This window comes from Phascolarctos cinereus, unplaced genomic scaffold (assembly GCF_003287225.1).
Source record: "Phascolarctos cinereus isolate Bilbo 61053 unplaced genomic scaffold, phaCin_HiC Scaffold_726;HRSCAF=1367, whole genome shotgun sequence".
NCBI lineage: Eukaryota > Metazoa > Chordata > Mammalia > Diprotodontia > Phascolarctidae > Phascolarctos > Phascolarctos cinereus.
The window spans coordinates 280,293,496-280,304,985 of NW_027556098.1; the positions used below are offsets into that span (position 1 = coordinate 280,293,496).

At 37.5% G+C, this 11,490-nt stretch overlaps 1 long non-coding RNA gene across 1 annotated transcript; it reads right to left on the minus strand.

The window, feature by feature from the left end:
* Positions 1-327: 327 nt before the first annotated feature.
* Positions 328-8,849, minus strand: LOC110218017 (uncharacterized). Its single transcript, XR_002327180.2, has 3 exons — positions 8,770-8,849; positions 7,959-8,049; positions 328-470 (listed from the first exon to the last, which is right to left on the minus strand). It is a non-coding gene; the product is annotated as an uncharacterized LOC110218017 (long non-coding RNA).
* Positions 8,850-11,490: the final 2,641 nt, after the last annotated feature.

The following is an 11,490-nucleotide window of genomic DNA, read 5'->3' on the forward strand; positions in this document are numbered from 1 at the left end:
TTTCCTTCTCCAGCTCATTTTACAGATGAGGACACTGCAGCAAACAAGGTGAAGTGACTTACCTGGAGTCACACAGCTAGTAGGTGTCTAAGGCCAGAATTGAACTCAGGAGGATGAGTCTTGACTTCAGGCCTGGCACTCTGTGCACTGTGCCCCCTAGTTGTCCCTCCCTTTTGAGAGTCCTTAGCAATTTCCCCTAAGGTACAACTCCTTGCTATACAGTAATTCCAAATGAGTTTAAAGGGTCAATACTTCCGCTGGACCCACAGTTTACATTTCTTGATGGATCGTGAGGAATCACTTACCCTGACATTGTTTTACCTTGGCTGGTTTTTGCTCCTTGTGCATCTATCCTTGATATATCTCTCTGCTCCAAGTATAGGCACTGCCACTCTTGTCATCAGCTATTATCACTCAAAGGGTTCCTCAGCCACCACTTCATAGGTCTGTCACTTCAGGTCATCTGGTCCCTGAGACATAACAGATATTCTTCCTGGACAATTCCATCTTGGGATGCTCATTTGCTTAAGGTCAGGAAAGGAAAAAATATAGCAAAGGAAATGGAGGAAACCATATATTCAAGGGTGGGGACCAGATGTTGGAAGGGAAGCCTTCTCCACAACCAGCCTTCTAGATAGCTAATAATTGTCAAGGGTTGTCAAAGGTCAGCTAAGAAGCAGAAGAGCTGGGACTAAAACCCAGGCCTAATTCCAAGTAAAGTGTTCCTTTGGCTCCACAGTATTTCCTCAGGAAGCTCAGGGTATATAGGTGTTTAAGGAGAACTAGCACCTTTGGAGTGAGGGCTTGCTGATCACTTACCAGGGCTAACATCCACCATTGGTGTCCACCTGGCATTCATCTCTCACCTATGGCTTCAAGAAGCTATACTCCACTAAAGCATTGAGGCAGATGGGCTAAACCAGGTTAAGGGTAACTAAGAAGCCTCAAACCTGTCAGTGAGTTAGGTCGTGTCTACCTCAAGCATGTAAAGATTTCCCTTGGAGGAATGGGCATATGAGTTCTAATGGCCATGAAGGAGGCTAAAGCAGGCATCATGGAGAGCTTAGAGCTTGGTCAGACATTGAAGATGTCAAGGTCATCCACTGCATCCTGGGCCACTGCTAGTCAATCTGACTTTTGTGTCGCCACTAGACTTTGGTAACTGAAAAGAGAAGGAGGCAGATGACTCTGCAACTCTGCCACACTTAAATCCCATTCACATTCAGTGATATAATTAGTCCTCTTTGAAAACAAAGAACAAACAAATTTCCTCAGGTCCACAATCACAAGCACTACTTCTGCTATATATCATCTCTTCTGTTCATTCTGTCTATTCTCTCCTATCTGCTTATCTCTTTGTTCCTTTTCTTTTTTTGGTCTCCCTTAATTTCTCTTTCTTTTACCTGTTGATCTGATGAATGGATCATTTATTTAAATCTGAAAAGGATTATTTGAGAGAAAATATTCAGCTGTCTCATTTTACAGATGAGGGAACTGAGATCCTAAAGCACTAACTGATATGCCCAATATCACACCAATAATAAGAATCAAAGTCAAGATCTCAATCCAGGTCAGCAGACTCAAAATCCACAGATTTTTTTTCATTATGCCTTACTGAATCTTAGCTTTGGTGCTGCTATAGCCTAAGATCTATTATAATTGACAACTAATGAGAACACATCCTTCCTTGTGGATGGCAAACTGGTCAATCATGTTAACGATCGTGGGGTTTGTGCGGGAGTGTTTTTGGCAAGTCTCATATCTGCATGCTGAGAATCTTTCATTTATCTTTATTTTTTTTAAGTGGTATCAAAAGAAAAATATAGTAGTTGGACTAGATGATCTCTAAGGCACCTTTGCACACTGGTTTCTGTGTTCTATAGTCCATACAGATGAATGAGGGTGCCAAAAGTCTGGATGTTTAGAAATGAGATATTACTATACATAATCTTTATAAAGAGGCTCCAAAATTTTAGATGAAACTGTGGCTGTATCTCCACTCTGAAAATGAAATAAATTGAGTCAATAATCAAAATCAAAACACTGAGAACTGAAGATACACACATATGTATATGTATATTTACACATACATAAAATATATACGTGTGTATATGTATGTAGAATAACAAAGTAAGAACACAGATTTTTGTTTTCACTTGAATTCATACAAAAAATTTCCTGAAGTCCATGTTGTACTTAGCACTACATAGCCTTTCAGGACAAAGAATCACACTAGACCCTGTCCTAAGATGATATCAGTCTTTGTTTTCTGATATATAAGAATTCAGAATACAAACCCAGAATTTGAGGCACTCAATATTTTTGAGCAAGTCACTAAAAGTCAGGATCATTTGGAGATAATGTTGACAATAGATTGAATTAATTCATTTTGCTTAAGGCATGTAATCAATCCTGAGAGGGCCTTCTGAATGTTTGGCAATGGCTGTGAGAGTAAAGATGAGCTTGATGACATGCCCTTAATGATACAGACATGATCTCATGGGGGTGCAACTTTCCTAAAGCCAACCAGAGAAGCTGGACAGAGCCCAGGAAAGGGTAATGAGCACATTTAGAGGAGCCAGGCTTGAGACAGTGAGAGAGGAACCAAATAAGCATTATTTATAATGGAAAGGAGGCAGGATAGAATCGTCTTGTGAGTACCATAGAATGAAGAGTATAATAATAATGATAATGATAATAAGAATAATAATAAGAATAATAATAGTCAGTCTGTTCTTTGTAGTAGGCTCCATAACAGGAACACAAGACACTATGAATCTAATTAGGAAAGGTCTGTTCTTGCCTCCTGTTCTTTATATGAAAAAGAACGCTCCCTTTCTGACCTCCAAGTATTTCTCCCTCTTAGCTTTAGGCCTCAGGAAGTTCACGGTCACAGAGAGATAATGTTCACTGAGATCACAGGCTGGAGCAGAAGGAAAGCTTTTAGATTACCTAGTCTAATCTCTTATTTTAGAAAATCAGAAACCTAGTACCAGAAGGGTTAAAATGACAGTTAGGAGTCAATAAAGGGCATGCTTTCTGGCTCCTAATCTGAAGCCCCAGTCTACTACAGTACCCAAATAAGTAGCTAATACCCCCAAAGTATTAAATATTTGGAACCTATCATGGGTAAGATTCTATATGCTACAATGCCATATAAGGGCACATGAACATTTGGTCACATTCAAAAACAAAGGTTTGGGAGGAAGTGTATTTCATATTCTGGTTGACTCCTGCTTCATTAGTATCCCTGCAATTGACACAAGGCCATGAGGAAGTGCCTACTCACTTTAGATTCATTTCCAATGGTGAATGTCTGAGGACAGGCAAAAGAATAACACAAGATTGGTGGGGATGAATGGGTTTGAGAAACATATTATTGTAGGGCATGCCCACATCAAGGAGATTACAGATGTATTGGCAACTTTAAGTGTTAGACTTGTTCTATGTTGCTTTTTAAAAAACTTTATTTTCCCTTACCATCAAGAACATTTGTGACTATCTAAGCCAGGATAAGTTTAATCAAAAATACTTTGAAAGTAAATTGACTTCTGTTTGTGTGTATTTGGGAATAAACATCTACAAGCCTGTGACTAGGGAAGGAAGTAGTGCTCAGTGCCTTAGGGCACATGTTCTCTCTATCCTCTATTAAACACAAAGCCTTGGTTGCTGCCAGAGGCGAGATGCTGGTCTAAGAATTGATCAGGGCTCTAATTCCATTTGTCAACTCCTATGCCCATAAATTTTGGAGCTTGAGATGAGGCCAGTTTTCTAATAAGAAATTGAAAAAGCCAGGGCCATAAAACTACCATGGGTGAATCATTCCAAGATAGAAGATGAGGTGAAAAGTTTGTGAAAAAGAAAGGGCTGGAGAGAGGGAAAGTAAAGCATTTTCATCTGATCCCTCTTTGAAAGGGATACATTGGGGTTTTTGAAAAGCAGGACAACAGCTTCTTTGAGGGCTACTAAGCACAATTCCTGAATGTTTAATAAATTTTTATTGAGTTGAATTAATAGAGATAGAATAAAAGCAAAAGGAGAGAAGGATGAAGATGTGGAGAAAATGATAGGAGGTAAATATCTGCCACTGAGCATAGTAAATCAGAAGTATGCTTTCAAATCTCATTATTGTTGTTCAGTTGTGTTTGACTTTTTGTGATCACTTGGACCATACAACACAATACTGTCTATGGGGTTTTCTTGGTAAAGATATTGGGTTGGTTTGCTATTTCCTTCTCCAGTGGATTAAGGCAAACAGAGTTCAAGTGACTTGCCCTGGGTCACACAGCTAGTAAGTGTCTGAGACTGGATTTTAACTCAAATCTTCCTGACTCCACTGAGTCATCTAGCTGCCTCTAGATTCAACCTAGGTGTTATCTCATCCCTGAGATATAATAGAGAATCATGATATTAATATCTGACATTTACAGGGTTTTAAGATTTGTAAGGTATTCTTCATTCATTATCTCACTTGAAGTTTCCAGTGACCCCCAAATTCCAACAATTCTAATGAACAGTATTTCCCAGCTATTAACTTTATAATCCTTATACACAGGTTCTGGGAAACAGGGCACTTCAGTCATCTACACCCTGACATAATGCCTTACTGATTATGTTATGTTAGCCCTTCCCAAATCATGCTGATGGGTTTCTTTAGGGTAGAAACTATGTGAGCTTTTAAAAATAACTTTAAGGGTCCCTTTGCAGGATTTCACTTGTCGAGGAACTATTGCCCCTTGGCATTTAGCGGCCAGCCCCTATTTCATAATTGTTGGAATTTAGAGGTATCTACTTATTTGGTATAATACAATCCCTCCATAAAATTGGAGTGTATGGGGTGTTCAGGGTAGACTAACACCTCTAGTGTGAGAGCTTGCTGAGTCCTTTTCAGGGCTTCTCATCCATCTTTGGTGTCCAGCTATTATTAACCTCTTAACTGTGGTTCCAAGAAGTGGTAGCAGGCAACAACAGCTGTACCCTGATAAACCACTGAGGCAGATGGGCTAATTCAGTTTGAGGGTGACCAACAGGCTTCAAATCCTTTGGTGAGTTAGGGGGGTCACTAGGCAGAATGGGTGGAGGAGGACAATTTGTTCTAACAGCCGTGAAGGTGGCTGAAGCAGGCTCTTGAGCCTGGTCAGATATCAAAGACATCAAGGTCAACCACAGCATGCCAGGTCATCACCAGGTTTCTAGACTTTTGTTTTGCCACTGGTGTTTGATGACTCTGGAAGAGAGAATGAAGCTGATGCTTTATGCAACTCTACCTCACTTAAATCCAATTCACACACAAGTCAAGACATCACTCTATGATGTTGTTAATCCTCTTTGAAAATGAAGGACAAACAATAATAACAGAATCATTTAAAACAGATACCATTCTGGCCCCCCATGGTAGCTCATGGCCTAAATGAGAAACACCAAGACAGTCTCATAGGTGAAGAACATAGAGATAATCACAGAATAGCTCTGTGTAAAGAAATTTTAGGAAAAGGTGTCATGAATGATGAATCAAACGATCAAAAAGCATTTATTATGCTACAGATACCATTTATCTTCACTTAGACCAAGTTTTGAGTCCTACTGGTTTCATCATTGTTTTTGACACTTCGTTTTTCCTTTCTACTTTCCTGACTTCCCCTAATCCCAACTATCTTTATTTGATTTTCTCAGTGAATCCTACTCTAATAGACTTAGCTTGTCCTTGCGCTTGGTTTCTGCTTTGCCTGCCCCCTTGTATTCGATCCATTCTTTCAGTTACCTTCCTGGTTCATTGATGCCTCATTGATCTCTCATTGATGTTGCAGCAGAAATTACTTTCCCAAAGGAACTACTGCCTAGCCACAGACCCTGGATATTAAATCCATACTGAATGTCTTCCCTAATAATAATTGCTAACATTTATAAAGTGCCTACTATGTGCCAGACACTGTGCTAAGCCCTTTTTCTTCTTCCTTTTTTTTTCCAAATATTATCTCATGTGATCTTCATGAATTATTGGGGTTCCAACATGAGTGCCAACGAAATTAGTGAAAGAAGAAAAGTCATAGCCTTGCTTCCACTGAGTTTGGAGAATATCCAGAAGAGAAAAGTTTTATTTATTTTTGATACTTAATTAAGTACTTAACTAAGATAGAAAGGGATTATGATCTGCCTCAGTGGAGGGAATAGCTACACAGATAAAATCACAGATCCCCGAAGTATTACACACTTAATTTTAAACAACAAAACCAATTACGCATACATTCATTACTATTTACATCTTTAAAATGAATTTCAGTGTAAAAATGCCCATAATATATGTAAAGTGCTTTACAACACTTAAGATGCCATATAAATTCTATTATTAGTATTAGTTGCTGCTGCTATGTCCCTTTCCACTCCCTTTGTTTGTCTGTTCACATCTGCATCCATATATGCATTGTTCCTTTTATAGAGAAAATCAGTGTATATCTTATTCTTTAGGTTCTGTTTTCTTTCCTGTGCACTACTTCAGATTAGTCTTTCCAAATGTCTTTTTATTCCTCAAATCTATCATTTTAAATTGCATTAGCACACTCTATTGCATTGATGTAACACAGTTTATTAAGCCATTTACCAACTGTTGGTCAATTAGGTTGTTTCCAGTTCTTAACAATTACAAATAATGGCTACATATTCACATGATATCACGTTTAGGGCGTTCTCAACACAGGTTTATGGAGCCAAAAGGTATAATTATTTTTGTGGTTTTTTTTCAAATGTAACCTCATCAACTTTTTATTATGTATATACACGTACTATTGTATGTAAAACACTACAGGTGCTTAGGGAGATACAATATATATATAACATGATCCCTTCTCTCATGGAGCCACAGAGTAATATGAGCGGATCAAAGGATTGGAAAGGTCATTCAGGCAATGGCATATGGAAACCGTTGAAACAGTTCAGGTAGGTAGAATTCCAAAATTTGAGACTTGGGAAATGGCAAATTTCAAAAGACTGTTAAGTACAACCATGTCTTTGTAAAATTGAAGTACGGTGAGGATAAATGTTGCTGGGATTGAGTAGTTTGAGGAATGATGTGATTGAACTGTTAGAGGGGTAGTCAACATGCATGTTAAAGTCTCTGAAAATGGTGGGGAGGGGTGAGATAGAAAGGAAAACTGTGACAATGGTAAAGTGGTTGAGAAAGCTGAGAAAGCGAACAGAAGGTTGAAAGACAAAGAGAACAAATATGAGGAGTATATGGTATTAACTCTTAATATGTCCTTCCAGATAGCTAGAAAGGGATTTTAGCAAATGTCAAACATACAAGTCATAGTAGGTTGCAGAGGTATCAAGAATACTAATAGCATTTCATTAATGATTAGCAAGTGGAACTCTAAACAAAAAGAAGAAGAAAATTGCATCTACTCTATAGCCCAAGTGATGCCAATAGGACAGAAATCTGAATTCCTGTGATCCCTTCATATGACCTTAAACTATGCAGCAGAAGAGAAATTGATTCAGTATTGGTTCAGACCAGGCAGGGACTCAACTCAGCCCAATTCAACAAATATTTATTAGGTGGCTACTGTGTGCAAAGCACTGTTACATGATAGGAAATAGAAAGAACAAAAAAGCAAGCATCCCTGACCTCAAGGAGCTTACATTCTATTGGGATAGAAAGCCAAAAAAAGAGACACTAGATATTCCACTTTCCCATTATTTATTCTATTCTGTAAGCACCTTTCCTCCCCAGTTCTTATACATGAATCAGAAACAATCTTTCCTGTGGAAGACAGAGTTGAGGTAGTATATACATTTGGACAATGGGCTACTTTAAGCCTAATTATGTAGTTTTGGAATGTTTTCCAACTGTGCTTAATACTTTATTCTAGTACATCCCACCTTGGCAAAGATTTACCTTAGAAACATGCCTGGATGAGAACAATTTAAAACAAGGGAGCTTCTAAGCACTTACTCTAACTTACCTATCCTCCATATGCAACTGAGAAAGGCTCATATCTTCTGGGAGTCTTGTCCCATTCCCCCTTGTGGGCATTAATCATCCTGCTGTTCAATCTGTGGAGTGCAAACATGTACACTGAGTTTCAGAAAGATACCATTGGGAAATAGCCTGAATTCAGTGCTGTGAATAGCAACAGTAGAATAGTTGGTAGGATGCCTCCACCTTAGGGTAGTGAAAAAGAGTTATAAGAACTGTCAGAAAGAACCAGAAATCGCCAGATTTGTGCACCACCTTCCCATTCTTGGCCTCTTGATTTCTGGGACTATTATTATTATTATTATTATTATTATTATTATTATTATTATTATTATTATTATTATTACTAGTCTATTCCCAGTGAAGCAAAAATAGAAAAGGCATATCACTGTACTGAGCTTCCAGTACATAATAAAATTTCCTCAGAGGATAATTTAAAAGGCTTTAAGTTTCAAACTTTAACAAAAACCCAGAGATTTAGTATTAACAAACAGAAATTTAAGATGACAGTGTGATGTCCAAAGGGTTAGATCACTGTCTAAATCACCAAGTAAATCCTTGGAGATCTGGTGCATAGCATAGCGTAAGGATTTTCAAAATTTTTGAAGTCATGTAACCTTAATGTAAAAAGTATAGCATAAAAGATCAACATGCCACCCATCTGTAACCTAATAGATAACTTTTAGAGTTTCTCTGGGCCTGAGAATTTATATAACCCACAACCATGCAGTCAATAAATATTAGAGGTAGTATTTGAACCCATGTACTCCTGCTTCCAGATCCCAAACTTTCTGTACCTTGGAGTTCCTATGGAGTTGGTCATGGTGGCACATGTCTGTAATCCACAGCTACTGAGAAGGCTGAGGCTGGAGATGAGTTGATCTCAGTTGTGATAAACTGTAGCTGTTATTGTTCAGTTGTTTCAGTCATGTCCAACTCTTTGTGACCTCATTTCAGGTTTTCTTAGCAAAGACAGTGGAGTGGTTTGCCAGTCTCTTCTCCAGTTCATTTTATAGATGAGGAACTAAGGCAAATAGGGTTAAGGGACTTGCTCCAGGTCCTACAGCTAAGTGTCTGAGGCCAGATTTGAACTCAAGAAAATGAGTCTTCCTGACTCCAGGCCCGGCACTCTATCCACTGTGCCAGCTAGCTGCTCCAAATGGAACTGTACCAGGCTAAGCCAATTTCATATTCATACTAAATCCACCATTAACATGATAAGTACCCAGATTGCTGAAAGAAGAAGGGATGGACAGACAAGCCCAGGTCAGAAAAATGGAACAGGATAAAACTCTTATGCTGATCAGGAAAAGAATCAAGCCCAGGAAAGGCCACTGTGAACCTGGATGACATAGAAAGACCAAGTGAAAAAAAAAAAGACGAAAAAATTAAAAGTTCTGCTTCTCATAACCTGAAAGGTAAAATGGTATTAAAGTATAATCTAAATCCATATGCAGTCATCAGTGTTAACGAGAATCACATTAAGTATTAATATAAATAAGAATAATGAAGGAGGTAGAAAAGAAAATTAGGGTGGTGTGGTTGGGGATGGACATTTAAAAGGTTTTTTGATAATATTTTTTTTCCATTTTATGGTGTGCCTTATCTGAGTCACAATAAAACAATTGACAGATGAAATATATATTTTCCCTGTCTATGTAGCAACATTTCATAGTTATCATAGAATATTAGGATTAGAAGGTATCTTAGTAATCATCTACTCAAATTCCCACTTGTACTATTTGAGAAAAAACACCTCACTGCAAGGTCTAAAAATGATGGTGTAACTTGATGATAGAAGTATAAATAGATAGATAGAGTAGATAAAGAGATAGAAAGAACGAAAATGCTGAAATGATATTCTTAAGGAAACAAAATGTCAAGAAGCTTTCACAAGAAGCTGGAAATCCATCTTCACTTATAAAATATACCACAGAATCATATCATTTCTATGGAATCCTAGGTCTTAAAAAGCAATTTGAAAAAAAAAAAGGTAGATGGAATCCCTTTAAGGGTTGGAATGATCAAACAAATTAAAACATTCAAAACTGCCCTACCTAAGAACATGAAGTTTTGTGTCTTAAGACAACCTGGAAACAAAGTTTTCTGTAAATAAGAAATACATAGAGAAGGACATAGAGTTTTCAGGATTTCATTTTTAATTCGAATTACTAATTTAATACATGGAGGATATAAGTTTAAAGGGTAAGAAATCCTAATCTAGAATCTTAGTTTTGAAGAATTAACATTCATTCCTTCACTATTGCATTCATTGGTTAACTCAATAAATATTTCTAATCCACCTATTGTGTGCTTACTGTTTATGGAGAATATTCTTATTTAATATATTAAGGTAAACAACAATGTAAAATGATAACATTTAATGTGGCATTAATCTAATTCCCTTGGTACTCAATCCCCTGTAGATGAGGAGATTTATAAAATACTTCACAGGCTGGAAATAGCATAAACACTAGCTAAGAATTGTGGGAAATGCAGTTCAGTGGCTCAACAGAACTTCTGTGTGGTTGAAATAGCATTATGTGACCTGAGAGCTTTGAAAAGGGTTGCAAAGGAGGTTACAGCAGAAGAAGAGCAGAAAGAGGAACCACATTAGCTGAAGTATGATGGTGTCCAGGATACATAGGCTCCAGAAGCATAGACAGCATCTTCTTTGAGGAATGAGAAAACAGGTAGGATGGCAATAACTGGAACGGAAGATAACCTCTATCATTAATGACTACTCTCCTGCCCAAGATTCTAGGCAGTAGTTGGAATATTCCCTATGGTTTTTTTTTAATAATATTTATTTTTTCCCAATTACATGTCAAGACAATTTTTAGCATTTATGTTTACAAGATTTTGAGATAGAAACTTTTCTCCTTCCCTCTTCCTTCCTCTCCTCCTAAAATGGTAGGTTATTTGATATAGGTTTTACATATTCTATCATGTAAAACATATTACCATATTACTCACAGTTGAGAAAGAAGAAAAATCAAAAGAAAAAAACATGAAAAAGAATAAAGTAAAAAAAATATGCCTCAGTCTGCATTCAGAGTCTGTCAGTTCATTATCTGGATGTGGATAATATTTTCTCTCATGAGTCCTTTGTACTTGTCTTGGGTCACTACATTGCTGAGAAGAGCTGAGTCATTCATAGGTGATCATCACAAAATGTTGCTGATACTGATACAATGTTTTCCTGGTTCTACTCATTTTGCTTTGCATCAGTTCATGCAAGTCTTTCCAGGTTTTTCTGAAATCTGCCTGTTTGTCATTTCTTATTGCACAATAGTATCCCATTACATTCATGTATCACAGCTTGTTTAACCATTCCCCAATTGATGGGCATCCTCTCAATGTCCAATATTTTGAAAACACAGAAAGGGCTGCTATAAATTTTCCCTTTTTTATTATCTCTTTGGGCTACAGACGTAGTAGTGGTATTGTTGGATCAGAGAACATGCACAATTTGGTTGCCCTTTGGGCATAGTTTCAAATTGCTCTCCAGAATGGTT